Source organism: Ictidomys tridecemlineatus, chromosome X (genome assembly GCF_052094955.1).
Source record: "Ictidomys tridecemlineatus isolate mIctTri1 chromosome X, mIctTri1.hap1, whole genome shotgun sequence".
NCBI classification, from domain to species: Eukaryota; Metazoa; Chordata; class Mammalia; order Rodentia; family Sciuridae; genus Ictidomys; species Ictidomys tridecemlineatus.
In genome coordinates this window covers 82,547,155-82,574,488 of record NC_135493.1, presented here as the reverse complement: position 1 = coordinate 82,574,488, position 27,334 = coordinate 82,547,155, and the positions used below count along the sequence as shown (strand labels likewise).

At 36.5% G+C, this 27,334-nt stretch overlaps 1 non-coding gene across 1 annotated transcript; it reads left to right on the top strand.

The window, feature by feature from the left end:
• Positions 1–11,704: 11,704 nt before the first annotated feature.
• Trnav-cac (transfer RNA valine (anticodon CAC)) lies at positions 11,705–11,779 on the top strand. Its single transcript has one exon. It is a non-coding gene; the product is annotated as a tRNA-Val (tRNA).
• Positions 11,780–27,334: the final 15,555 nt, after the last annotated feature.

Below are 27,334 nucleotides of genomic sequence, written 5' to 3'. Positions count from 1 at the left end.
CATCTCAAAATCCTCTTATTTTCTTATTCTGTATGTTAACCCCTTATCAGATATACTTTTTGAAAATATTGTCTCCCATTCAGCACATTGCCTTTTCACCATGTTGATTCCTTCCTTGGATTTTGCAGAATCTTTTTAGTTTAATATAGTCCCAGTTGTCGTCTACTTTTGCTTTTGTTTTGTGCTCATATCCAAATCATTGCCCGATCCAATGGGCTGTTTTAGTTAAGCAGTTTTACAGTTTCAGTTCTTACATTTAAGTATTTTCTCCATTTTGAGTTAAATTTTGTGTATCTTGTGAAATAGGGCCTCATTTCATTCTGCTGCATATCAATATCCAGTTTTCCCAAAACTATTTATGGAAGATAATGCCTGTTCTCTATTCAGCATTCTTGGAACCTTTCTTGAAGATCACTTTGTCATATATGGCTGGGTTTATTTATGGGCTTTCTATTCTATTACATTGGTCTATATGTCTGGTTGTATGACAGTAACATACAGTTTTGAGTGTGATAACTGTGTAATTTAGTTTGAAATCATTGAGTGTGTTTCCTCAAGCTTTTTTATTCTTGCTTCAGATTGTTTTGGCTGTTCTAGGTCTTTTATGCTTTCATGAGTTTTAGGATTATTTATTTCATTTTTTATCAGAATTACCACTAGAATTTCAATAGGGATTGAATTAAGTCTGTAGATTTTTAAGATAATATCAACATTTAAGCAATCAATTAAAACACTAATTCTTCTAACCTGTGAACATATCTTTGCATTTATTTCCTTAATTTCAGCAAATTTTTATAGTCTTTAGTGTGAAGATGATTTACCTGCTTATTTAAGTATTATTCCAAGTATTTTATTCTTTTTGAAATCATTGTAAATGGGTTTGTTTTCTTAATTTCTTTTTTGCATAGTATGTTGTTACTATATAGAGACACAGTGATTCATGTATGTTGATATTGCATTATTGCATGTTTACTGAATTTTTTTTCAATTTTAACAGTTTTGGTGTGGTCTTTAGTGTTTTCTGTGTATAAAATCATGCTATCTGCAAAAGAGTCAATTTATTTATGATTTCTATTTCTATTTTTTTTCTTTTTTCTTGTTAAATATCTCTAGTTAGGACTTCTAGTATCAAGTTGAATAGATATGGCAAAAGTGAGTATATGTGTCTTGCTCCTGATCTTAGAGTTAAAGCTTACAGATTTTTACCATTAAATAAGATTTTTACCATTATATAAGCTGTGGACTTTCACATATAGTCTTTATTATATTGAGGTAAGTTCCTTCGGTACTTAATGTATTAAGCATTTTTATCACAAGCAAATGATAAATTTTGTCAAATGCTTTCTCTGCATCTGATAAAATAGCTATGTGATTTTATCCTTCATTCTGTTAATGTAATACACCACATTTATTGTTTTGTATATATTGAGCCATTCTTGCTACCCAAAGATAAATCCTTTTTCAAGTCTTTGGGAGAATTTGAGCAGCATTGTTGTTAATTCTTCTTTAAATGTTTGTTTTTTCTCACCAGTGAAGCTATCTGGTCCCATGCTTTGTTTTTCTTTAGATATACCATACCATAATTCAATCTTAGTAGGTTGCTTGTTTCTAGGAAGTTATACATTTCTTCTAGGTTATCTAATTTTTTGATATATATTTGCTCATGGTATTACTTTATGATTATTTATATTTCTTCAGTATCAGTTGTAATGTTTCCTTTTTCATGCATAATTTCATTTGAATCTTCTTTCTTTCTTTCCTTTTCGTATTTAAGCTAATGCTTCAACAATTTGTTTTATCTTTATAATAACCTAGCCTTGGTTTTGTTAATTGTTTCTGTCATTTTTCTAGTTTCTATTTCATTTATGTTATCTAAACTTTATCATTTCCATTTTTCCTAATGTATTTAGTTGTTTGTTCTGTTCCTAGTTTCTTGAGGTATAAGGATTTTTATTAAGGTCTTCCAATTTTTAAAAAAGTTTTAAGACTTTCTTAGAGGCTTAACATGTCATTTATCTAGGATAATATTCTTTATGCAATAGAAGGATGTATATTTTGCTGATGTTGGATATAAAATTCTTTATGTCTGTTACTGGAGATAGGATCTTTTGGCATGGGAATGATAGAAATGAGACTGAGCCAGATATTGTGAACACACACAGGCAAGGATTTAATTGGGGTCGAAGCTGAAGGGACACAGTGCTGATCAAAAGGAGAACAGGCTGCTCACTGAACATAGGGAAAAGCAAGCTTTTATTGATTTGCTGTGGTGAGCTAAAGTTCAGTAATTTTCCACTAGCTAGGACATGGTTCCAAAAGATTTCTTCTTGCATGAGACTCGGTGGTCATGGTCAATTTGTCTTAGGAAATGCTGCGTTACTTTTACTTTGGTTCTATCATCTAGCACAAATGTCCTGGCCTTATGGCTTAATATAGGCCTTCTGATAGGGCTAAAGAAGTTTAGGCTTTTCGGCTGATACAGCTTCTGGGAAAGCACAAAGTTGGGGTGTAAAACAAACACATACAAATTCCCATGGGCAATCAACATGTGTACATGACAAGCTGAGTAGAATCTGACCCAAAAGTTAAGGCAGCAAAAAGCGGGTAGACATAATATAAAAACAGATATGCCAAGCCTTTTAGTCCAATTCTAATCACCCATCAGACATCTACAATTAGCGTTTTCAGCAAAAGTGGCCTTCAAGTTATCTGTGCAAGCTTTATCATCATAATTCACATGTCATAAGTGCTATCTACAGTAAAGCTAATGGGAAATCAATAATATATTATGCAGCTGTGTGACCTCCAAAATTAGTGATCTTTAAATTGACTAAGAATAAGTGAAACTACAGGGTTTATTTAGGGTTTTTCCCAGTAACAATTTCATCTTATGCAAATATTCTGCTTCTGTGGATTTATCAGGACCTCATGGCAGGTTTTCTGACAATAGAACAAAAAGATTTTTTTTAAATCAAAATGGTGATCATAGAAATCCACAGTGTCAGAAGTTCCCTGAGAGTAAATTTTTAAAAACAGTTCTATAGCATCAAACTGAGGTTGAAGATGGTAGAAAAAAGCCAAGAGGCAACTCAATATGCTAGTAACCAGGTGAAAACCAAAATACTAGTTTCTAGAATTGAAAGAGAATTAGCAAAGGCAAGAGATACTGTCAGTGTTAGGCATGCTGTGACAAGTATGGGAAGAAAAGTTCTTTTTCAAAGAGCCAAAAGACATTCTCCCACCTGTTTAAGAAAAACAGATGTTGATCAACATATTTACAATATGAGCATACAATGAGTTCAGAAAGTTCAGAAATGTCTCCTACATTGGAGACAATCCTGGAGCTCTCCAGTTGGATAGAGACATGACACTTTCCAGAAAAGATGGTTGGTGCAGGGAAGTACTGACATCTTGAAGGGAGTCTATTTGGACTACCCAAACCAACAGACTAGGAATTCCTGCAGTTACTATTGTTTTTCATATTTTGTGTGCTCCCTTCCTCCTCTCTCTCTCATCTCCCTTTCCTCTGTTCTTGGTATATTTGAGTTTTGAATATCCAAGACCAAACAGCTCCTTAGTCTCTATTTTTCACTGTTTCAATGGGTGCCCATACTGTGAGTCAATCTGGATATTGGAGAGAAATTGGAACTCAGTCTAGGGAGAAACACAGAGTGACCAGTCAATTAGTCTTCAGAACAAAGAAGAATAAAGTCTGGTTGTATTTGTAATTTGAAGTTTTATCTCTGGGATAAGGAGTGTGGTTGATGGGCGTGGGGGTGGGTGAGTGCTAGAAGAGATAAGAAGTGGAGACTACCTGTGCCACCTCTCCTAAGCACTGAGGGGCTAGAAGATAGACTGATGTATCCCACCCTGCCACTCCCCAGAACAAGAATAGGGCCTCTGAGAATGAAGAGTGCAATTCAACCTATATCCAATTACAGTTAAGTAGGTGAAGGAGATGGCCAGGATTCCTGTTGAGACTTGTAGTCCTACTCCCAGACACAACAAAGCCATTTTGAGAGTGGGTGATGTGCATACAAAGACATCTGTGGCATAGTCTTAACTCTGAAGTAGCAATTTGCAGTCATATAGTGTTACTACAGTTATTTTAGGGAATAATGAGGTGAGATTCCAATTCAGACTTAGAATATCAGGAAGAGTTTGTGGAAAAGATCAAACATGAAATGACTCTTAAAGTATACATAGGACATCTTTTACTGAGCCTAGCACTATATTTGGTTAGAAGAAAAGACCCAACTACAGCCTTAGACAAGTGTTAATAGTGTTACCGATGTTTACCGATGATGAGTCCTTACTTCCACGAATGCTGAAGTATAACACCAGATAAGCACTCTGAGGCAAGTGTAGAGTGGAAAGTAGAAGCTTTATTAAAGGACAGCAGAAAAGACTTCTCCCCAGAGGAAGAAGGGGACCCAAAAGGCAGAATCCTTGGAAGGGGGAGGTCTTCCCTTTTTTACAGCTAAGGTCTTCTTTCAGTTTTCCCACACTCAAGTCTTTGTTTTTGCAGTGATGCAATGCAGGTGGGAAGGCCTAAAGGTGGGAGATAAGTGGAGTTATCTGGGCTGGAAGAGCCTGGGGCGGTTTAGCACTTTCCTGTTTGCTGAGAGCTGCTTCATTAACAGTTCCTTAGGATGGGTTCCCAGGCCTTGGGGACATTAACATTTCAATTTCCTCAGGTACCTCCATTTTCTTTATCTTACTTGCTTAGACCCAATTTACCTAACTACACTAACTACCTATCTTTAAATCTGGCTTCAATAGTAGCTTGAGTGGCAAATCTCTATTTAATCATGAGAATTAGTTAGGGTGCTACAATGGAAAGTGTGGAAGAAAAAGAAAAGCTTATGAGGAAGTTGTCATTCTTTTCTCTTTTCCTAACTTGAAGTTCAATTTCAAACAATGGTAATACATGTTGAAGAAGATTTACCATTTGTTCTTTCTCCCGGAGATTAAATGAGGCTAAAATTTTGTTTTCTGTTTATATCAACTTTTAAAAATCTCCTAAAAGAGAATAAATCTGTTATATCAGAATGAGGATATATGACTTGAGATGTTAGCTGATTCATTCCAGCCTCTAACTTCTGTGCATCTTTCATTCAAGGCTCAGTTCAAAAATGAATTTTTATTGATGCTTTATTAATGGCTAAATATAAGGATATGTAAGAAATCTCCTGTGTTCCTTGGTGTACTGAAAAGAACAAGAAGTCCCATTCTATATTTTGTTTTCAGAAACTTCTTGGCAGTACAAGAATCTACTTTCCTGCATAGAAACCTTTATACAAACAGGATTTCTGTCCTTGACTCATCTGCTCAGATGCTTCCTCTTTATTTCCACTTCCCTGCTGCATGCATTGTCTTTTGTTACACGTTTTTGGCAGACATCCTTTGAAGCGGAAAATATCAATTCAGTGTACCAAAATAGGCACTCAGAGAGAGAGAGAGAGAGAGAGAGAGAGAGAGAGAGAGAGAGAGAGAGAGAGAGAGACACATTGATTTTAAAAACACAGTAATGTGTTTTACTCTCAGTATATTTCACTTGACTGAAGTAAAATACTGAAATTTAAACCAAAATTTGACATGGCCGAAATAGAGTGGATGTACACTTGCGTTCCCCAAATATGCTGCAATAGTGTGGAATAACACATGTATATCTTTTTAAAAATATTTTATTAGTTGTTGATGTGTTGATGGATCTTTATTTATTTAGATGTAGTGCTGAGAATTGAACCCAGTGCCTCACACATACTAGGCAAGTGCTCTATCACTAAGTCACATCCCCAGCCCTCAACACTTGTATATCTTTAAGTGCTCATTTTCCTTAAGGATATGGGATCAAGTTGCTTTGGAAATGTCAGTACTGATACTGCCAGTTGTTTTGCTTCCTCACATGTTCAAGTATAATATTAGAGAAGCACATGGAGGCAAGCAAATAAATCAGGGTTTATTTTAAAAGGGCAATACAGACTTTTCTTCCAGGAGGGAAAAGGGGGCTATAACTGGTATCCTGGTATCACAAAAAGTGAGAGCGTTTTGCCTTTTTTAATATGTCCTAGGCTTCCTTTTTCTGCTGTCTCCCCCCTTATCTCTCTCTTTTCTGTGTACTAGCCCTAGGAGATGCTCGGGTGGGATGGTAAAAAGGTGAGAAGCAGATGGGCTGGAGGGGCTAATGGGGCAGGCGTGATCCATCCAGGCAGAAAGGGGATGCATTAATTAACAATTTTAATAACTCCCTGTAGGGAGGGACAATCCCTGGGACAGCAACAGGTTGGAGCAGGGGCAGGTTATCTTGATAAGAGTGGAGGAAGGGCTCTGAAGGCATTAGCGTTTCAATTCTACAGGGGCAGTCTCCAACTTCCCCGGCCTCAAATTGACCTCCTTGATCTGTTCTGACCCAATTTACCTATCTATACTGACTGCCTTTTTAAATTCTGGCTTCAGTACCAGGTATTCTAAAAATTAGCTACCCTAGAACCTTAAGATTAAAATGTTTAACTGAAGACTGTATATTTGCAAGTATCTCAAACCATCTCAGGCAAATCTCTACAAAAAGGGAATGTTGCTTAAAACTATTTGTGGAAGTATGAAACTCAAGGATTGGATTTCAGTGGTGTCTCAGGAGGGGACAAGAATCAGAAGATTAGGGTTCATTATGTTTAGCTCTCAACTGCTTTTGTCAGGTGTATTCTTCACCCTACTTTCTTATAGGAAACCACCTTTCCTTGATTTTCTATGCACACTTTGGACAGAATATGCACCATAAGTTTTTGTTTGAGTTACATAAAGAAACTTTATTTGGTTATCTCTTCATCTTAATTATAAATTCTCTTTTTTTCCTTTTTATTTGCTTGTGAATGATGCAAAAGAGTATTGATTTGGCGGCTATGAATATATTTAGTCAGCAGGCAAATATGCAAATATGCAATCTGTGAATAATAAGGATCAACTGTAGTGACCCCAGAGACCATATAGTCTGCAAAGCCTAAATATTTTCTGTCTGATACTTTCCAGACCAGGTCTGCTGACCCCTGCTCCAGCCTGTTAGAGAAAATGACAAACTTTCTTGTTCCTGAAGCCACTAAGTTTTGGGATTTCTCTTGCATTCTCCATGAATCACTACATGCCTGTGAGAGTGTACAGATGAACTTTCAGGTGAAACCTGTTACAGCAGCCTACTGTGTTCTAATACAGGCTGTGTCATCCCTCCTGCTAGATGCCATCTCACTTTGCCATTCATACTCTACTCTCTTTCAGAAAGAGATTCACATTTCCAACAACTTTCTTCTACTAAGAGGCTGGTATTTCTCAAGGTATGTTACTAAAACCACCTGTATCAGTGTGGATGTATATATGTATATATGATACGTATATATGTATATGGCTTGTTAAAAGTGCAGAGTCATTGTCAAAGTGTACATTAATGTCCTACTGAATTACTAAGAGATGGAAGAAAGACTTCTTTTTTCTTTTTTTTTAAAGAGAAAGAGAATTTTAATATTTATTTTTTAGTTTTTGGCGGAGGACACAACATCTTTGTTTGTATGTGGTGGTGAGGATCTAACCCGGGCCGCATGCATGCCAGGCGAATGCGCTACCGCTTGAGCCACATCCCCAGCCTGGAAGAAAGACTTTAACTCACCCTTTTTAACAGGCTCTACAGATGACTGTATGCATTGTTAAGATTTGAGAATCACTGAACTAGGTATTAAGCCCAAAGAAGCCGATTACCCTGTACCTCTCTCACAACCTCTGGGAGGTTGCACCAAGGGAACTGGAATAGGGGAAACACCGGTTGCACTTTCTCAAAGATCACTCTGCTTGATTCTTGGCTCCATCACCTCTACATCCGGGTTCCACCTGAAACTTCATCTGCATGGCTCTCAGAGGCATGCAGTGCGGGCGAAAGCAGCACACAATAGGTGCTCAAGGCATTAGCTGGCTTTCTTCCCACATGCGGTCAATCCATTTTGAAGAATTTGGATAATGTCACCACTTCTAGAATTCGCTTGACAAACTCCCAAATAACTCTCCAAGCTCCAGGCTTTGGTACTTTGGCGGAAAGTTCTCCCACCTCAGGCGATATTTAAGCCACTAATAATACACTGATAGCTCTTGTTTGGGGCCTAGCCCTTGGGGGTTCCCCTTAACTACAGGTCCTCCTGCCTGTGGCGTCAAGTGTCCCTTTGGATTCCTCTTCACTTACATGTCTTCCTCGGGTCCTCCTTAATCCCGTTCCTTCCCCTTTAAGTCCCCTCGTTTCTGTGCCCCACCTACTCTGGGGTCCCTTCACTTCCAGGTCTCTTCCCTTCTGGGGGCCCCTGTCTCCGTCCTAGGGCCTTCCTAAAGTGCCTGTGGCGTGCCCCCTTATCTCTGGGTCCCCTCACCTCCAGACTGCATCTGGGCCCTCTCATCCTTCACCCAAACCTGTGCTGCCCTCGCTTCCTCCCTTTGGCCCACTCTGACCTTGCCACCAGACAGACCCATTCCCCTGCAGCCAGGAGAAGGCAACTAACGATGTACCCCAATCCTCACTTCTCCCCTCACCTTGAGAGTGACGCCCAGATTCTCCCGCTTCTTTTTAGTCATGTTGCTTGCAGGGATCCCCGACTCATCACTCTTAATTATAAATTCTCATGAGAAAGAATCTTAGAGGCTCAACTTTGGTCAGATTTAAATCCTAGTCCAGTCAGCCATAATCAAAATCATAAGTTGAGGGGCTGGGGTTGTGGCTCGGTGGTAGAGCACTCACCTAGCACATGTGAGGCACTGGGTCCGATCTTCAGCACCACCTAAAAATAAATAAAATAAAGGTAAAAAAAATCATGGGTTGAGTCACACAGTAGAAACATGGTTACCTAATGCCTAACTCTTTAAATGCAGGAAAAGGTCAATTTCCAGAAAAAAATACGAGTTGTATTCCTGGATAATCAGACACTGAAAATGTACTTAGTAGGACAATTCATGCATTGCAATGAACTGCAACCAGGCTTTTAAGTGTTTTTCTTTTTTTAAGAGGGTTTTCACCTTCTCTGTATAACTGACTCACTAATAGTATAGTCCTGGTCTAGGTATTTAGACTGACCTATTTACTACACCAGTAACCCAAAGCTCATATAGAAACAGCCCCAAAGCACATAATCAATCTTAACTGTGGTCTTTTTCCTTTTAGTGTGACTAACCTCATAAAAGCACTTACAAGTTGAGAAGGAAAAAAAGATAAATAATCATGAGAATAAGTGAGCAAAGTTATGAATAAACAAATCACAAAAGAGGAAATGTATTATCCAATAAACATATAAAAAGATATTCAACCTCACTAGTGATAAGGGAAATTAAAATAACATTGAATTACTACTAAATAGGCAAAATTTTCATAGTTTGGCCCAAATACTATCCAAGATGTATATGGAATGCTTAATGCAGCATTTTTGTAAGAGTGGAAAAATTTAAAACCCAAATATTCATTAAACTGGGGTAATACATAAAATGTACATATTTATACAACAGAATACCATATAGCAGTTAAAAGAAATGAAGTAGATCAATGTGATTGAACATAGACTGCTCTCAAAACATGTGTTAAGTGAAAAAGGAAGTTGCCAAATTATATACAATGATCACTTTTATGCAAATTAAAATAGTAAAAATGCAAAATTTACTATATATAGCTTTTAGTTAGGTATGTATATTAAAGTATAAAAATGTATGTATATTAAAGTATAAAAATGAACATGAAGAAAACCTGTGAAATCAAAATTTAGGACAAATATTTTTAGGAGCAGGAATTAGGGTGGGTGAAGGAATGGTTCCATTGAAGAAGTGACCACTATCAATGTGTAAATAAGTCTTACTTGCTATATTTTATTTCCTTTGTTTCAGAAAGGATGAAGCATATAGATAAGCAATTTTCCCAGAACCATTTGTTAAAAAGATTGTGTTTTATCCAGTGTATGTTTTTGGCATCTTTGTCAAGAATCAGATGAGTATGGCTGTGTGGATTTGTCTCTCTCTTCTATTATTATTTCAATGGTCTACATGTCTGTCTTTATGCCAGTATCATTTTTCTTTTGTTACTATGGCTCTGTAGTATAATTGGGAATTGGGTATTTTGATGCATCTAGCTTTGCTCTGTTTGTCAGAGTTGCCTTGGTTATTCTCTTTTCTTTTTCCATATGAATTTAGGAATTTTTCCAGTTCTGAGAACAATATCTTTGATATTTTGATGAGAAGTGCTTTGAATCTTTAGATCCCTTTTGGTAGTATGGCCATTTTGATAATATTAATTTTGTGTATCCAAGAACATGGGAGGTCTTTCCATCTTATAGTGTTCTGTAATATTCTTGTAGAGGTTTTTAACCACTTTGGTAAATTTATTCCTAAATATTTTATTTTTTAAAGTTATGGGGAATAGAACTGTTTTCTTGGTTTCTTTTTCAGCTGATTCATTATTGGAATATAGAAAAACTATTAAATTGCATATGTTGGTTTTGTCTTTTGCTACTTTGTTGAATTTAGGTGCAACTTTTAGGGCCTTCTAAGTGATGGATCCTATCATCCCCACATACTCATCAACATTTACTATATGTACTATCTATATATTTTATTATAATAAAATATTATTTATTTTTAAAATATTGACTTCATGATTCACTAATGCATTGGGTCTCATATACTGAAAAACATGTCTCTGATTTAAGAATGAAAAAAGGGAAATTGACTGTGGGCATGGAAAATCAGTCCATGTGGTAATGCAGCATAGTATAGTGGTTAATATATTGGCTTCTGATCCAGATAAACCAGATTATATGACTGACTTCACTAACAACTGTGTAGCCTGGGATAGATCATTTCACCTTTAAAAGTTTTTATACCTTCTTTGGTATTATATTTCCTACTTGCAGACTTGTCAGGAGAATTAGAGATAATAATTGCTAAATACTTGGCCTATAGTTGTCTTTATTACCAAACAGCCTAGAAAGGGAGCTAAAGAATATTAACTGGGGTCTATGTTTGTTCAAAATGTACCTCTCAATCACTGTATTTCCTTTGCTGAGATGTATTTTCTGGTGCCCTGTGCTGCTTCCTTGCTACTTTTCCACTTTAATATGACATAACCACCTACCTACTTAATTAAATATGCAGGCCATTTGGAACAAGAGAGACTGAAATGCTGAAAGCAGTGCAACAAAACTGTGGTTCAGAAACTGCTTGGGAATGTGCCTAGCCTGACTCTTGGGAGGTTAGGCAGTTTCTTGATTGTTTCAAGTCAACACAGGAACTAGAACATTGATTCCTTGTTGTAAGACCTTCTGTGACTGTGCAGAATACATCTTTCCTTGATAATTCCTCTCAGTCTTCATTCACAGCCTTTGAGACAGCTCAACAAAGTTTACTTGTTCCTAGTAGACCCTTAAAATCTAAGCCCTCACATCATCTTGCTTTGTCACTCTTAGCTGAAGACCACAGAGGATTCACACAGAAAATTTTCTTGGTGAGAACTGAACTCATACAAACCTTCTCTTACAAATTTATCTATATATGAGATGTAGTATGTGTATTAGAAATGTCATGGATTTTGGAGTCAGATGTAATTGGATTTTTATTCTGTTTCTACCATTTGCTGCTTGTAATCATTTCTGACAGGTTGAACGTTATTGGTCTTTGATTTAAAAATACTGACCATGGGGCTGGGAATATAACTCAGTTGGTAGAGTGTTTGCCTCACATGCACAAGGCCCTGGGTTCAATCCCCAGCACTGCAAAATAAATAATACAGCTAAAAGTAGTGATCATAGTAACACATATCACATATTACTTTTTCTTTTTTTAATATATTATTTACTTTTTTTTTATTTTCGGTGGACACAACATCTTTGTTTTTATGTGGTGCTGAGGATTGAACCCGGGTCGCAAGCATGCCAGGCAAGCATGCTACCGCTTGAGCCACATCCCCAGCCTCTCACATAATACTTTTTCAATGATAAATGATATTGATGTTCAGTGAAAATAACTAGGATTGAGCCTCATGTAAAACATGTAATCAGTAAATGCTGCTCTTCCTTCTTTTCCACATACATCCTTTCTTGTTTCTCTCCTGATTAAAAGAGAAAGCTACACTTTCTTTCCCAAACTTGATCTTTTTTTGTTCTAATTAGTTATGCATGACAGTAGAATACATTTTGATACATTATACACAAATGGAGCATAACTTCTCATTTCTCTGGCTATACATGGTGCTAAGTCACACTAGTAGTGTAACCCTACATGTATATGGGGTAATAATGTCTGTCTCATTCTACTGTACTTCCAGTCCCCACCAACCCCTCTCTCCCTTCACTCAATTTTGCACAATCCAAATTTCCTTCATTATTCCCTACCCCCCCCAATTATGGACCAGCATTCACTTATCAGAGATAATATTTAGCCTTTGGTTTTTGGGGATTGGCATGATATTCTCCAGCTCCATCCATTTACCTGAAAATTCCATAATTTCATTCTTCTTTAAGGCTAATATTTTATTGTACGTATGTACCACATTTTCTTTATCCATTCATCTGTTGAAGGGCACCTAAGTTGGTTCCATAGTTTAGCTATTGTGAGTTGAGCTGCTATAAATATGGATGTGGCTACATACTGTAGTATGCTGATTTTAAGTCCTTTGTATATAAACTGAGGAGTGGGATAGCTGGGTCAAATGGTAGTTCCATTCTAAGCCCAAAATTAATTGTATCAACTAAATATGTGCCCTGGAGAAGGCCAAGGCAGGAAAATGAGGTAGAAAGTGACAAGGGGTATTATTTCATTTAGGACAGTCAGAGAGGGCTTCTCTTAGTGACATTTAGTAGAGGCTTCAACTTAAATTCTTAAATTGGATTTATTTATTTCTTGCTTTTTTTCTTATTCCTAATTTTTCTCCTTTTTGTGGCAAAATTTTCTTTTTTCTCCCTTCCCCCTTTTCATTTTCTTCTAATCATTCTTTTAGCTTTTTCCTCTTTTTAAAATTTAGTTTTAGTTGATGCATAACAGCTATACATATTTATGGGGTACAGTGTGACATTTCAGTACATCTATACAAGGTTTAGTGATCAGATCAGCATAAATGGCAAATAAATCATCTCAGACATTTATTATTCCTCTGTATTGGAAACACTGAAAATTATCTCTACTAGCTATTTTAAAATGTTCAATCAAATTTTGTTAGCCATAATTACCCTAATATGTTACAGAACATTAGAAGTTATTTCTCCTTATCAAACTGCACCCCTGTATCCATTAACCAGCCTTTCTTCATTTCCTTTCCCCACACCCTTCCCTGGCTCTGATGACCACTATTCTATTCTCACCTTCCTGAGATCTATTTTTAGCTTCTGCATATAAATGAGATCATGCAGTATTTGTCTTTCTGTGCCTGACTTATTTCACTTAATATAATGGTTTCAGGGCTGGGGATGTGGCTCAAGTGGTAGCTTGGCATGCATGCGGCTCGGGTTCGATCCTTAGCACCATGTACAAACAAAGATGTTGTGTCTGCTGAAAACTAAAAAATAAACATTAAAATAAAAAATATATATATAATGGTTTCAGTTCCACTCATGTTGCTGTAAAAGACACAAATTCATTCTTTTTAAAAGCCAAATAAAATTCTATCATGTATATATAACTCTTTTCTTTATTCATTCATCAGTTAGTGGACATCTAAGATGATCTTGACTATTGTGAATTATGCTGTAATAAATATGTGAGGGCATGTCTCTTTGATGAACTAATTTCAATTCCTTTGTTTATAGTCACAGCAGCAGGACTGCTGGTTCATGTGGGAGTTCTAATTCTAGTTTTATGAAGAATCTCTATATTGTTTTGCATAATAGCACCATTTACATTTCCACTAACAATGTAAGAGAATTCCCCTTTTTCCACGTCCATGCAACAGTTTATTATTATTTGTCTTTTTGAAAATAGCCAATCTAACTGGGGTGGGATGTTATTTAATTTGTATTTCCTAGTGATGTTAAGCAGTTTTTTCATGTATTCGTTGCATTTTTGTATATCTTTTTGAGAAATGTCTATTTAGGTCATTTGTTCATTCTTTATTGCTGCATGTTAATTTTATGGAATGATGGATTTATGGCATATTGACACATAGATGTAATGTAATTTTATCAATTTCTCTCATCAAGACCTCCTCTTATCTACCCCTCTTTACTTTCCCTGCCCCCCTTTCCCCACCTTATTAGTCTCCTTTCTAATTTTATGAGGTTATTTCCCCTCACCACTAGCTTCTACATATGAGTGAAAACATATGATATTCATCTTTCAGTCTGATGCCCTCCAGTTCTATCCATTTTCATGCAAATAACATAATTTTGTTTTTCTTAATGGTTGAATAAAACTCCATTGTGTATATATACCATATTTTCTTTTTTAAAAAATATTTTTAGTTGTAGATGGACACATTACCTTTATTTTATTTATTTCTTTTTATATGGTGCTGAGGATCCAACCCAGTGCCTCACATGTGTTAGGCGAGCACTCTACTGAAGAGCTACAACCCCAGCCCCATCCCCAACCTTTTTATTTTTATTCTGAGACAGGGTCTCTCTAAATTGCTTAGGACCTTGCTAAATTACTGAGGCTAGCTTTTAACTTGGAATCCTCCTGCCTCAACCTCCTAAATTGCTGGGATTACAGACATGTGCTGCCACATTTGGCTTCATCAGCTTTGTTATTTGTATTCTTGATGATTGCCATTCTGAATGAAGTATGATAGAAACACAGTATAATTCTGATTTGCATTTCCCTGATGGATGAAAATGTTGAACATTTTTTCATACAATTATTGACCATTTATACTTCTTTTGAGAAATCTCTATTCATTTGCCTATTTATTGAATGGCTTATTCATATTTTTGGTGTCGAGTTTTTTGAATTCCTTATATATCCTGGTCAGTAATACTCTGTTAGTAAGTGGCAAATATTTTCTCCCATTCTGTAGGTTGTCCTTTCACTCTGTTGACTGTTTCCTTTGTGGCGAAGAAATATTTTAATTTAATGTGATTCTATTTGTCAATTCTTGCTTTTGTTTCCTGGGCTATTGGAGTCATATTTAGAAAATCATTGCTTGGGCCTGTATCTTGAAGTGTTTCCCCTATGATTTTTTTTTGGTAATTTCTTTTTTTTTTTTTAAGGGAGTCTTTTCTTTACGGAAATGGATCCCTATTTCTTTCTCTTTTTTTAATATTTATTTTTTAGTTTTCGGCGGACACAACATCTTTGTTTGTATGTGGTGCTGAGGATCGAACTGGGCCACACGCATGCCAGGCGAGCGCGCTACCGCTTGAGCCACATCCCCATCCCTGTTTTTTTTTTTTTTAATTTCAAAGTTTAGTTTACACCAAGATCTTTGATCCATGTCCATTTGATTTTTGTAGAGGGTGTAAGATATGGATCCTATTTCAATCTTCTTCATGTGAATATACAGTTTTTCCAGCACCATTTGTGGATAAAGCAGTCTTATTTACAGTATGCTTTTAGCACCGTGCAAGAATCAGATGACTATAAGTGCAAGAATTTGTGTGTCCTCTATTCTAGTCAACTTGCTTATTATTATTATTATTATTAGTAGTAGTAGTAGTAGTAGTAAATGGGATTGAGCACAGGGGCACTTAACCACTGAGCCACACCTCCAGCACTTTTTACTTTTTTATTTTGAAATAGGGTTTTGCTAAGTTGCTGAAGGCCTTGCTGAATTGCTGAGGCTGGATTTGAATTTCAATTCTCCTGCTTCAGCCTTCCAAACAGCTGGAATTATAGGTGTGGGCCATGCCCGGATGTATTTGTTTTTATGCCAATACCATGCTATTTTTATTACCATGGCTCTGAAGTATGAGATTAGGCATTATAAAGCCTCCAATTCTTCTTGCTCAGGTTTGCTTTGGCTATTCTGGGCATTTTATTCTTCCAAATGAATTTTAAGACTGTTTTTACTAGTTCTGTGAAGAATGTCATTGCTTCTTTGTTGCTGGTTATTGTCATCTTTTCAACAGATTATATGGGAGGCTGTTGAGAGCTGTCTGTGGGCTGTATGTGTACTATATTGCACATTGCAGTCTAGTGAATAGGATCTTCTACTGTCTGGGAACTTCCTATGGACATTTCCTCTGGCTGACTTCCCAGACACATTGTGAGCCCTATTCCGTCCTGTCAAAGGTCTCACACAGCACCTGAGATGGCATGACCTGCTGTCGCACAGCCCCTCTGAGATGGGTGTGACCTGCCAAGATGCCAATCAACCTGCTGATTTCAAGACACCATGAAGCAAGACTCCACCCCTGAAACCTTATCCCTGCCTTTGGTGTCCCCCCTTAAATAAACCATAGGAGCCATTTTCTAATGGTCTAGCTCCAGCTCCTGTGTGGACCTATCAGGGGCTCCACCTTTTTGAAACTATCTTTCCAACTTTGTCTTTTATTCTTCACTAATTATTATAGACTTTAATTTCTTAAGAGGCTTATCCCTCCGAGCAGGCAAGAATTCCTTGGCAAGGTGCTGGCCACCCCGCGATAGGAGGCCATACAATCTTTGATATTCTGAGCCTGGATCACCTGAGGCACAATTCTTCCTGAAATGGTTGGTCATGCTGGTCAAGGAATATTCTGTTGCCCCCAATAGGCAACTGCTGGGTCAGGGTGGCAACTTGCTTTATGAGTTCCCAATCTTCTGCCTCTGCTTCCTGCCACATAGTCACTTATAAATGACTGCACACTGGCATTCCTGGTTCTTACCATACTGTTCACCTGTGGACTGAGAAATTTTGGTTGCTTTTTATCCAACAACCTCCCCTACTATCTCTGGGTCCATTAAGATCAGCCTCCCTATTTCATGGGTTCCCCTAAGCCAATTTTTTTTTGCCATACCTTTATCTCTCTCTGCCTGTGCTCCCCACTGCCAACTGTGTACTATCAGTGCTTAAACCAAGATTGCACCTGCCACCAGCCAAGTTGGTGCATCTCTAATGTATTATTTCTTATGTTATGTTTGAAGTTTTTGACTATGTGTCTATGGTTTGTTTTACTGCCCAGTGTTGAATTTCAGTGAATTCCCTTACTTACCCACTTTGCTGAGGAGTAGTCTTTTTACTTTTTAATTGTTCTTTTTTTTTTTTTTTGGTACTGTGGTTTGAACTCAGGGGCACTCGACCACTGAGCAACATCCCCAGCCCTATTTTGTATTTTATTTAGAGACTGGGTCTCATCGAGTTGTTTAGCGCCTCACCATTGTTGAGGCTGGCTTTGAACTTGTGATTCTCCTGACTCAGCCTCCCGAGCTGCTGGGATTACACAGGCATGTGACACTGTGCCTGGCTTACTTTTTAAGTTTTGAAATAAGGAACTGTTGGGAAGTGTACCTTCCTTTAATCTGCCACCTTTTCTGTCTCTAAAAAGTTTTACTGTAATTCATTTTAAGTAATCTGTCTTTTCATTAAGAACTGCCTTTGTCTTAGTCACTACCGGATCTTCAGTAAGTAGTTAGACAGAATATCTTCCATACAGTAATTGGTTTAATAAATGTTTGCTGAATGAATAAATAAAAGGAAGAGAAAGAGAGAGGGGTGTGCGTAAGGCTAGATTATGACAATTCTTCAAAGGAAAGCTGAATGTGGGTTTTATCGTTCTAGCATCATGGGTTAATTAGCAATATTTTAGGAACATTAGCAATTTTTAGGAAGATTAATCTAGTTATTTAAGGTAGGCATATGCCAGTAAGAAAGAGATACAAATGAAAATACTATTGCATGGAATATAAAAAGAACTCCCTGGAAATCTGAAAATCAGAATCAGTTACTAACAATCTGGGTTAATTTAGACAATTTATATTTCCTAATATACATCAATTTTATTGTGAAGTGAAGGAACTAAATAAACTCTAAGGTTATATCTACTATAGCATTCTAAATTTTAAAAGGCAAGAAAGCAAGGGGAGGCAAGGTAAGAAGCAAGGGGAAACCTGTGCAATAGAAACAGGTTTGGACCTGCAAGTTGGTCATGTACTTATTATACACACACACACACACACACACACACACACACACACACACACCCACCCCCACACACACATGCATGCATGCACAAATAATTCAGGCATTAAGGGTTACACAGTCTGCTTCCTCTTAACAATAAGTAAGACCAAGAACTGTATGGAACCCTGTCTTTAAAAGCAGTATGTGGCAACTACCATTTTTTCTTCCCTACAATCCTATTAGAATTTGACCTGGATAAGACTACAAAGAAAAAATGATGGCAGACAGCTTATCTTTTGAATCTTTAAAAACATTGACTTTAGAAACATCTGTTCATTTCTTTAGAGAAGCAGCATGAACATAGGAATCTAGCTGTAATCTTACTGAAGATCCAGTAGTGACCTAGACAAATACAGTTCTTAATGTCCAAAGAAAAGATAGATTACTTAAAAATGAATTACACTGGAAAGAACTAAGATAATCTGGTAAAAATGAGCTGCCTTTGGGTTTTAGGCATAATTTTTTCCCTGATTTTATAAGTAACATATGAGGATTGTATGAATCATGGGAAAAAATATACAAGAAGGAAGTCAATTCAAATCACTCATACATCTGTTACACAGAAATAAGCATTAATTTCCATTCTGAAAGTGAGAATAAAGGGTATATGTTATTTTTATATCATAGTGATAAAGTACATACTTACTTTATGTTAGGAATTTTTAAATTTTTTAAAAATTTCTTTTAGTTGTAGTTGGATGCAATACGTTTATTTAATTTATTTATTTTTATGTGGTGCTGAGGATGGAACCCAGGGCCTTGCATGTGCTAGGCAAGCACTCTACCACTGAGCCACAACCCCAGCCCCATACATTAAGAATTTTTAATGGCATCACTAATGCTTGCTTTTTAAGTATTTTATAATTCTTTATGGTAGTATCATATATCATTATATGGATATATCATAATTCCCAAGTGTGTTAGTCAGCTCTTGTGTGGTGAGACCAAGGACCTCACAAGAACAAGTTAGAGGAGGAAATCTTTATTTGGTGCTCATGGTTTCAGAAGTCTCAGTCCATAGACAGCGGACTCCATTGATCTGAGCCTAAGATGAAGCAGAACATCATGGGGGAAGGATGTAGAGGAGGAAAGCAAATCAGGATATGGCAATCAGGAAACAGAGAGAGAGCCCTGTTAATCTGGGACAAAATATAAACCCTAAAGGCATGTACCCCGGTGACCCACCTCCTCCAGCCACACTCTACCTGCCAAATGTTACTACCTGGTTTAACCCTATCAGTGTATTAATTTCAACACTCATAAAGTAATCATTTTACCTCAGAACACTCTTGCATTGTCTCACACAGAAGCTTTTTTGGGGAGACACCATATATCCAAACCATAACAATAAGAACTGGATGTTTAAGTTGTTTACATTTTCACTACTCTAAATAATGTACATAATTTTTTGTCCATGATTATAAAATTATATTCTGCCAGAACTCAATTTCCATAACTTCTCAACCCCTACTATCTATTCCCAACTCATTTTCATACATTCTGCATCCTGTAAGTCTCAGAAAAAGAAATAATTATCCCTCTCTATCTCAGTATAAGTCTCTTAATCCCTTTAATTACTCTGTGAGACCTCTCTCTCTCACCTGATTGTTCTAATTTTTCACAGACTTCTCATTGTCTCAGAACAAACTAAAGATTTTTCTCATCTTAAAATTACTTTCTCGTTTCCTTTTATTTAGTTAGTTAGTTAGTTATAGATGGACACAATACCTTTATTTATTTATTTGTATATGGTGCCAAGGATGGAACCCAGTGTCTCACATGTGCAAGGCAAGTGCTCTACCACTGAGCCACAACCCCAGCCCCTGTCTCCCTTTTAATTTTCATCTCTAAATTTCTTTAAATAGTTATCCATTTTAGATATCTCCATTTGCATTTATTTTTGATTCATTGCAAGCTGTCATCTACCCATTGGACATGCATACTAACAAATGTATGAAAAATGATCAATATCATTAGCTATCAGGGAAATGCAAATCAAAACTCACCCCAGTTGGAATAGCTATTATGAAAAAAAATAATAAATGCTGACAAATATGTGTAGAAAAAGGAATTCTTATACACAACTGTTGAGAATGATCCAGCTATACCACTTTTGGATGGAGATATATATATATATATATATATATATATATATATATATATATATATATATATATATATATATAAAATCTCCAAAGAAAATAAAATCAACATGCTAAAGCAATATATGCATGCTTATGTTGTATCACTGTTCACAATAGCTATGATATAGAATCAGTGTGAATACTCATCAACATATGAATGAATAAAGAAAATGTGGAATACAGGCTGGGGGTACAGCTCAGTGGTACAGTACTTGTCTAGCATTTGTGAGGCTCTGGCTTCAATCTTCAACAATAAAAAGGTGAAAAACAAGGAGGGAGGGTAAGAAAGAGAGAGGTGGGGATAAAATGGGGTGGGAAGGGAAGAGAGAAAGAAAATGTGAGATATATATATATATATATTATATATATATTATATATATATATATATACACACACACACACACATACATACATAATGGAATATTATTCAGCCACCAGAAGAAAATCCTGTTATATGAGGTAAAGTGGATGGAAATGTAGTACAATATGTTAAGTGAAATAAGTCAGACACAGCAAAACTAGGTATTACATATTCTCTCATACTGAAGGTGAAAAAAATAAAAGAATTTGACTTGAATGTAGAATAGTGATTAATAAAGTTGGGAAGGGTGTATTGGGGAGGATAAAAGGAGATTAGATTTAATCAGTGCATGCTGTATGTATATGTGGAAATAACACACTGAATCCCATAAATATGAACAAGTAATATAAAAATAAATTATATATAAAAGAAAACTCATTCATGACCTCTTTTCAATTATCCTTTATGAACTTTCTGAATGATTCGACATTTTTGATCCTTCACTCTTTTCTTTTTAAATTTTTTTCCCTTCACTCTTTTCAATCCTCTTCTTCTCATCTCTTCCACAACGTCTTTCTCTGTTGGTTTCCCTCTAGGTTTATGAATGCCAACTCTTGGCTTATTTTATAGCACTATGTTTTTATTATTGTTTCTCCTCAGGACTCTAGTTCCTCTTTTCCTCCTTGATTTCATTTGTTCTGATAGTTTCAGTTATCATTCCACAAAGATCTAAGTTTTAGTTCCAGCAGAGACTACATTTCTAAGAGCCATATCTTAGAAATAAGTTTGTCTTCATTTTAAAACTGTCAAAAATTCAGACCTATGTAGAATAAAATATAAATGTTCACTTTCACTACTACACATGATTGTTTGTATAATTTAAGGATAATAACATGTTTAGCAGATAAAAAAAGAATTCCATAAGTTAGGGAAAAACTGAATTTATTGAAGGATTTCTAAGACTATATAATATATAAAAGTGCATTGTCAATTTTCACAAGTACAAGGCATTCTCCAAAACATATTTGATCATAAAATCTTTTCTCCACAGAGAATTGTATGAGGCTAGTGTTGTGAGAAATTTGTAATTAGAATGTTGGATAAAGAGACTAGGACCTGTTTTTGATACCTGTTTCTCAGAAAATTCATGTACTCTCATACCGCTGTGCTTGAGCACATGCTCTTCCTGATGTGTGGAATGCCTTTCAACCTGCTATTATGGTTTGGATGTGAGGTATCCCTCAAAAGCTCATGTGTGAGTCAATGAAAGAAGGTTCAGAGGAGAAATGATTGAATCGTCAGTCTTAACCCAATCAGTGAACTAATCCCTTGATAAGGAGTGGTAACTGAAGTTGTAGGGTGTGGTTGGAGGAGGTGGGAATTAGGGGCACGGCTTTGGGATATATATGTGTATCTGGCAAGTGGAGATCTCTCTCTCTCTGCTTCCTGATCACATGATTGTGAGGTGCTTCCCTCCACCACCATGATGTTAAGTCTCATCTTGAGTCCCGAGGATTGAAGTCTGCTGTCTATGGATTGAGACCTCTGAAACAATGAGCCCTCAATAAACTTTTCCTCCCTTAAAATTGTTCTGGTCAGATATTTTAGTCACAACTGTGAAAAAGCTGACTAAAACACCTGACTCTTATATATCTAGTGAAGCCTCCTTGTCTTTCAAGTTTTTTTTTTTTACATGTGCATGGGTTTTTTAAAAATTTTTTTTTATTGTTGGTTGTTCAAAACATTACATAGTTCTTGATATATCATATTTCACACTTTGATTCAAGTGGGTTATGAACTCCCATTTTACCCCGTATACAGCTTGCAGAATCACATCAGTTACACCTCCATTGATTTACATATTGCCATCCTAGTGTCTGTTGTATTCTGCTGCCTTTCCTATCCTCTACTATCCCCCCTCCCCTCCCCTCCCCTTCCCTCTTCTCTCTCTACCCCCTCTACTGTAATTATTCCTCCCCCTTGTATTATTTTTCCCTTTCCCTTCACTTCCTCTTGTATGTAATTTTGTATAACCCTGAGGGTCTCCTTCCATTTCCATGCAATTTCCCTTCTCTCTCCCTTTCCTTCCCACCTCTCATCCTTGTTTTTTTTTTTTTAAAAAAACAAGTCTTTCAAGTTTTAACTGTATGAGTCATGAAAAAAATTTGGTAAGTCATAAAAGGGAATCTGAATGGAATAGAAGATACTAGAGTGCACCTCAGTTAGTAATGGCATCATTTTGTGAAAGTGTTTTGTCATTATATTTGTGTAAGTAAGTTTGTGTACTGAATGGTGACGCAAAAACTATTTCTTACTGTGGGTCATGGAGAAAGAAATTTGAAAAACTATAGAGTTCTAGCATAGTGGACTAATATACTCAGTGGACCTCTGCCTAGCAAAATAATAATTTAATTAGTGAAATTGGTTTTGAAAGTAATACAACAATCATTACATATCTGAAATTTTCCTATGAGCATAATGGAAAGGGAGAAACATTCATTTAAGAAAATCTACTAAATATCAGTAAGACCAGTGAAATCCTCTGGCGTTTGAACTATAACCATTTCCCTTATTATCACCTCCCCACCCAGATCTATGTTATTAGGGCTCTATCCTAGGGTGCTTAATTCCAGGTAAGTGTAGCCTAGGAGAGAGACTCACTCCAGACTCCCCACACAGTTTCTGGTTGAGGATACAATCTCACACTGGGAGAAGCAGCTTGACTGTGTTTTCTCTCTCTCAGCTGTTTCCTACCCCGCAAGCTCTAAGCAAGTGAGAATGAGAGAACTAGGTATCACTTTAGCTGCCTGGCCACCATGCATACATTGAGACTTCAAATGCAGGTCAGAAATGTAGAGAATCCTACCTAGGACTGCAATTACTCCTACCCATGTACCTTACTTGTAAATCAAAAGTTCCATGCTAGGAGGAACAAATTGAGAGGAATAGGGGCTGCCACTTTTCTTTCCTTTGCCTAATGCCTACTTGTATAGCAGAGTTGTCATTCTTGGAAAAGCACGTTCCCACTTCAAATACCAAAGCAGGAGTACAGGAGTTACCCTGAGGGAGAAAGGCAGACCATAGGGAAAACAACAACAAAGACACATAATTCAAATTGAAAACAAGAATGGAGAACGTCATGCCTAAGTGTTTGTTTTTTTTTAAAAGAGAGAGAGAGAGAGAATTTTAATATTTATTTTTTAGTTTTCGGCGAATACAACATCTTTGTTTGTATGTGGTGCTGAGGATCGAACCGAGGCCTTAGGCATGCCAGGGAGGGCGCTACCGCTTGAGCCACATCCCCAGCCCCCCTAAGTGTGTTTTTGAAAACAATGGAGATCTTGGTGAAAAGCAAAAAAGAAGATGCTGGTAATTCCATTATGTAAGAAAAATGGGATAGCCATACACTTAATATACAGAATAACAGGGAAAGAGCCAAAAATGCTCCTGGGACCACAGTCAACTCTGAGTATTGGGATACTTTATGCATATGCTAGCCTGCACTCACTCAAGAACAATAAGAACAAGACACAGGTATGGTATGATATTACTCTCCAAACTGTATACAGATCCACCAACATAAAGCAGAAGCATCATGGGCACAAGGGACCTAAGCACAACCTTTGACCAAACACCGAATGAGAAATAATCTATACCATCCAGAGATGACTTCTAGGTAGCCAAAATTAAAAATAAAATCACAACCATCCCTGAAAGTTTACAAGATTGTATGCATACCTAGGCTTTACCCTCTCAGAAACAATCAAGAAAGAACCTGTATGCTCTAAACCTCCAGATACCATGGAGGGAAAAATAAAAGAAATTCTGTGAACTGTGATATTATACACATCATGGTAAATGAAAAATAAAACATAGTAAGGCAGCAAAATCTTTGATCATTAAGTGACTTATCAAAGACAAGGGTGACTCTAGATAGGCTAAAAGATTAAAACAAATGAAAAATATATGTGCAGGGACATTGTTATTGCTTAGGTATTAGGTGTTCCCTAAAAGCTCATGTGTGAAACATGCAAGAAGACTTCTAGGTGAAATGATTGGGTTATGAGAAACTTAACCCAATCAGTGAATACATCCCCTGATAGGGATTAAAAGTGAGTGATACCTGAAAGCAGGTAGGGTATTGGCTGGAAGAGGTGGTCATTGGGGGCAGGCATTAGGGTTATACATTTTGTTAGCTGTTAATCTCTTTCTCTGATTTCTGGTGTGATGCCTTGAGCCTCTTCTCTCTGCCATACTCTTCCACCTTAATGTTCAGCTCACTTGCAGCCCCACGAAATGGAGCCAGCTGTCCATGGACTGAGACCTCTGAAACTACGAGCCCCAAAATAAACTTTTCCTCCTCTATGTTGTTCTTGTCAAGTCGTTTGTTCATAGCTGGGAAAAAACCTGACTAAAATAGACCTCAGAGGAATTTAAGATACTGTTAAACATACCAGCATACACATCTAGGAGTACCAGGAGAGAAGAAAGAGCTGAAAATATATTAGAAGAAATGACTGAAAACTCCTCAAATTTGAGGAAAAGTATTATCTGCACGTACAAGAAACTTGACAAACTCAAATTTGGATAAACACAGATATTCATACCCAGACATCTAGTTAAATTTTGAAAGACTAATATCATCTTGAAAACAGTAAGAGAGCATGATTCATCATATGAGAGGAAACCCCAATAAGATTAACAGCAGACTTCTCAGAAACCCTGAAAGCCAGAAGGAAGTGAGATGATATAGTCAATGAGCAGAAATATAAAAATACCCAAACTCCTAATAATGAATCTTATAATCCAGTGAAACTATTTCAGAAATAAAGGCAAAGTTAACAACAGTAAAAATGAGAGAATAAGGGTCCCTGAAAATCCTTTCCTTCCATAAAAGCAATGATGAAAAATTGACCAGATTCAACATTTTCAAAACTAGAAATTAAATAGTCTAGTCACCAACCAAGTGGGAGAGGCATTTTTTTCAAGTATAATAGTTAACTCAGAACAGTAAGCTTCTTCTTCTTCTTCTTCTTCTTCTTCTTCTTCTTCCTTCTTCTTCTTCTTCTTCTTCTTCTTCTTCTTCTTCTTCTTCTTCTTCTTCTTCTTCTTCTTCTTCTTCTTCTTCTTCTTCTTCTTCCTTCTTCTTCTTCCTTCTTCTTCTTCTTCTTCTTTTCTTCTTCCTTCTTCTTCCTTCTTCTTCTCCTTCTCCTTCTTCTTCCTTCTTCTCCTTCTCCTTCTCCTTCTTTCTTCTTTCTTCTTTCTTCTTTCTTTACCGTTTCCTGTTACTGTTTCTCCCTCTCTCTCCCACCCTCCCTCCTTCCCTTTCTCTCTTTCTCCATTTCTCCTCAGCACTGTGGTATCCTTAAAAACCACAGCAACACAATAAAAACTCACTAGACTGGCAGCAACTAGAGGGTGTAGAACAGAGGTATAGCTTCTACAAAGCTTCAAGCATAGAGAATTGTCATTCTTTTATCTGCCTGCTGATTGATTGGCAGCCACCTGCAAGACTAACTTTATTTAACCCAACACCTGAATATTCAAGTGCCAGTAGTTCATTTCCCAGGAACATTTATAGAAAACATCACAGAAAACATTGTTCCTTTACTACTTGACTTTTTCAACAATAATTTTGCTTTATTTATTTTATTTTTATTGATGAGTATTAGACAGACTGGTAAGTTTCATTGTGGCACATCCATCCATTCATATAACATAATTGGATCAGATTCTTCTGGGGAAGTCTTTAGGGAGTTCTAAATAGTGGATCATATCATCTGCAAATAGGAGGGTAGGGTATGGCTGGAAGCCCAATTATTGGCTTCTTTCTTGCCTATATGAATCCCCTTTTATTTTTCCTTTTGCCTAATTGTTCTGGCTAAAATTGTAAACAGTATATTGAAAAGCATTGATGATAATGAATATCCTTTTCATTCCTGATTTTAGTTTTTCTCCATTTAGGATGAGGCTGGCTGTGAGTTTTTCATATATATCTTTTATTATGTTGAACCAATTTCCTTCATATAGTTTTTCCATGGCTTTTATCAAGATGTTGAATTTTGTTGAGGCTTTTTCTACATCTCTTGAAATGACCAAGTGATTTTTAACACTGATTCAATTTATGTGGTATATGATAATTACTGGTTTGTGTGTGTTGAACCATTCTTGAATCATAGGAATGAGACCAACTTGATTATGGTATATGGCCTATTAATTATGTTGTTGAATTCAGTTTGCAAAGTATTTTTTTCAGCAGTTTTGCATCTGCTTATCAAAGATATTGGTTGATAATTTTCTTTTTTGCTGTATTATACTGGTTTGGTGTCAGGGTGATACAAACTTTGTACTAACATGCTGGAGTTTTGACCCTATGTTATCTTCTGCTAATGACAGTGTTTCCAATTCCTAGGCCTTTCATCAACTTTGAAATGATTTTTGTGCAGGATGAGAGATAGTTATCTAGTTTCATTCTTTCACATATGAATAAATAATTTATGTAGCACCATTTTTAAAAAATGGTATCTTTTCTGCAACATGTTTTTGTTACTTGTGTCAAGGGTCAAATGATAGTATCTATGTGGATTTCTGTGTTTTCTATTCAATTGGCTTTTATATCTGTTTTTATGCAAACATTATGCTGCTTTTGTTAATATAGCTTTGTTGTATAATTTGAAAACACGTATTGTGATGTCTTCAACATCGCTCTTATTGTTTAGTGTTCCTTTGTTTATTATGGGTCTTTCATTATTCCATATGAAATTAAATACTGTTTTTTTCTAGTTCTGTGAAGAA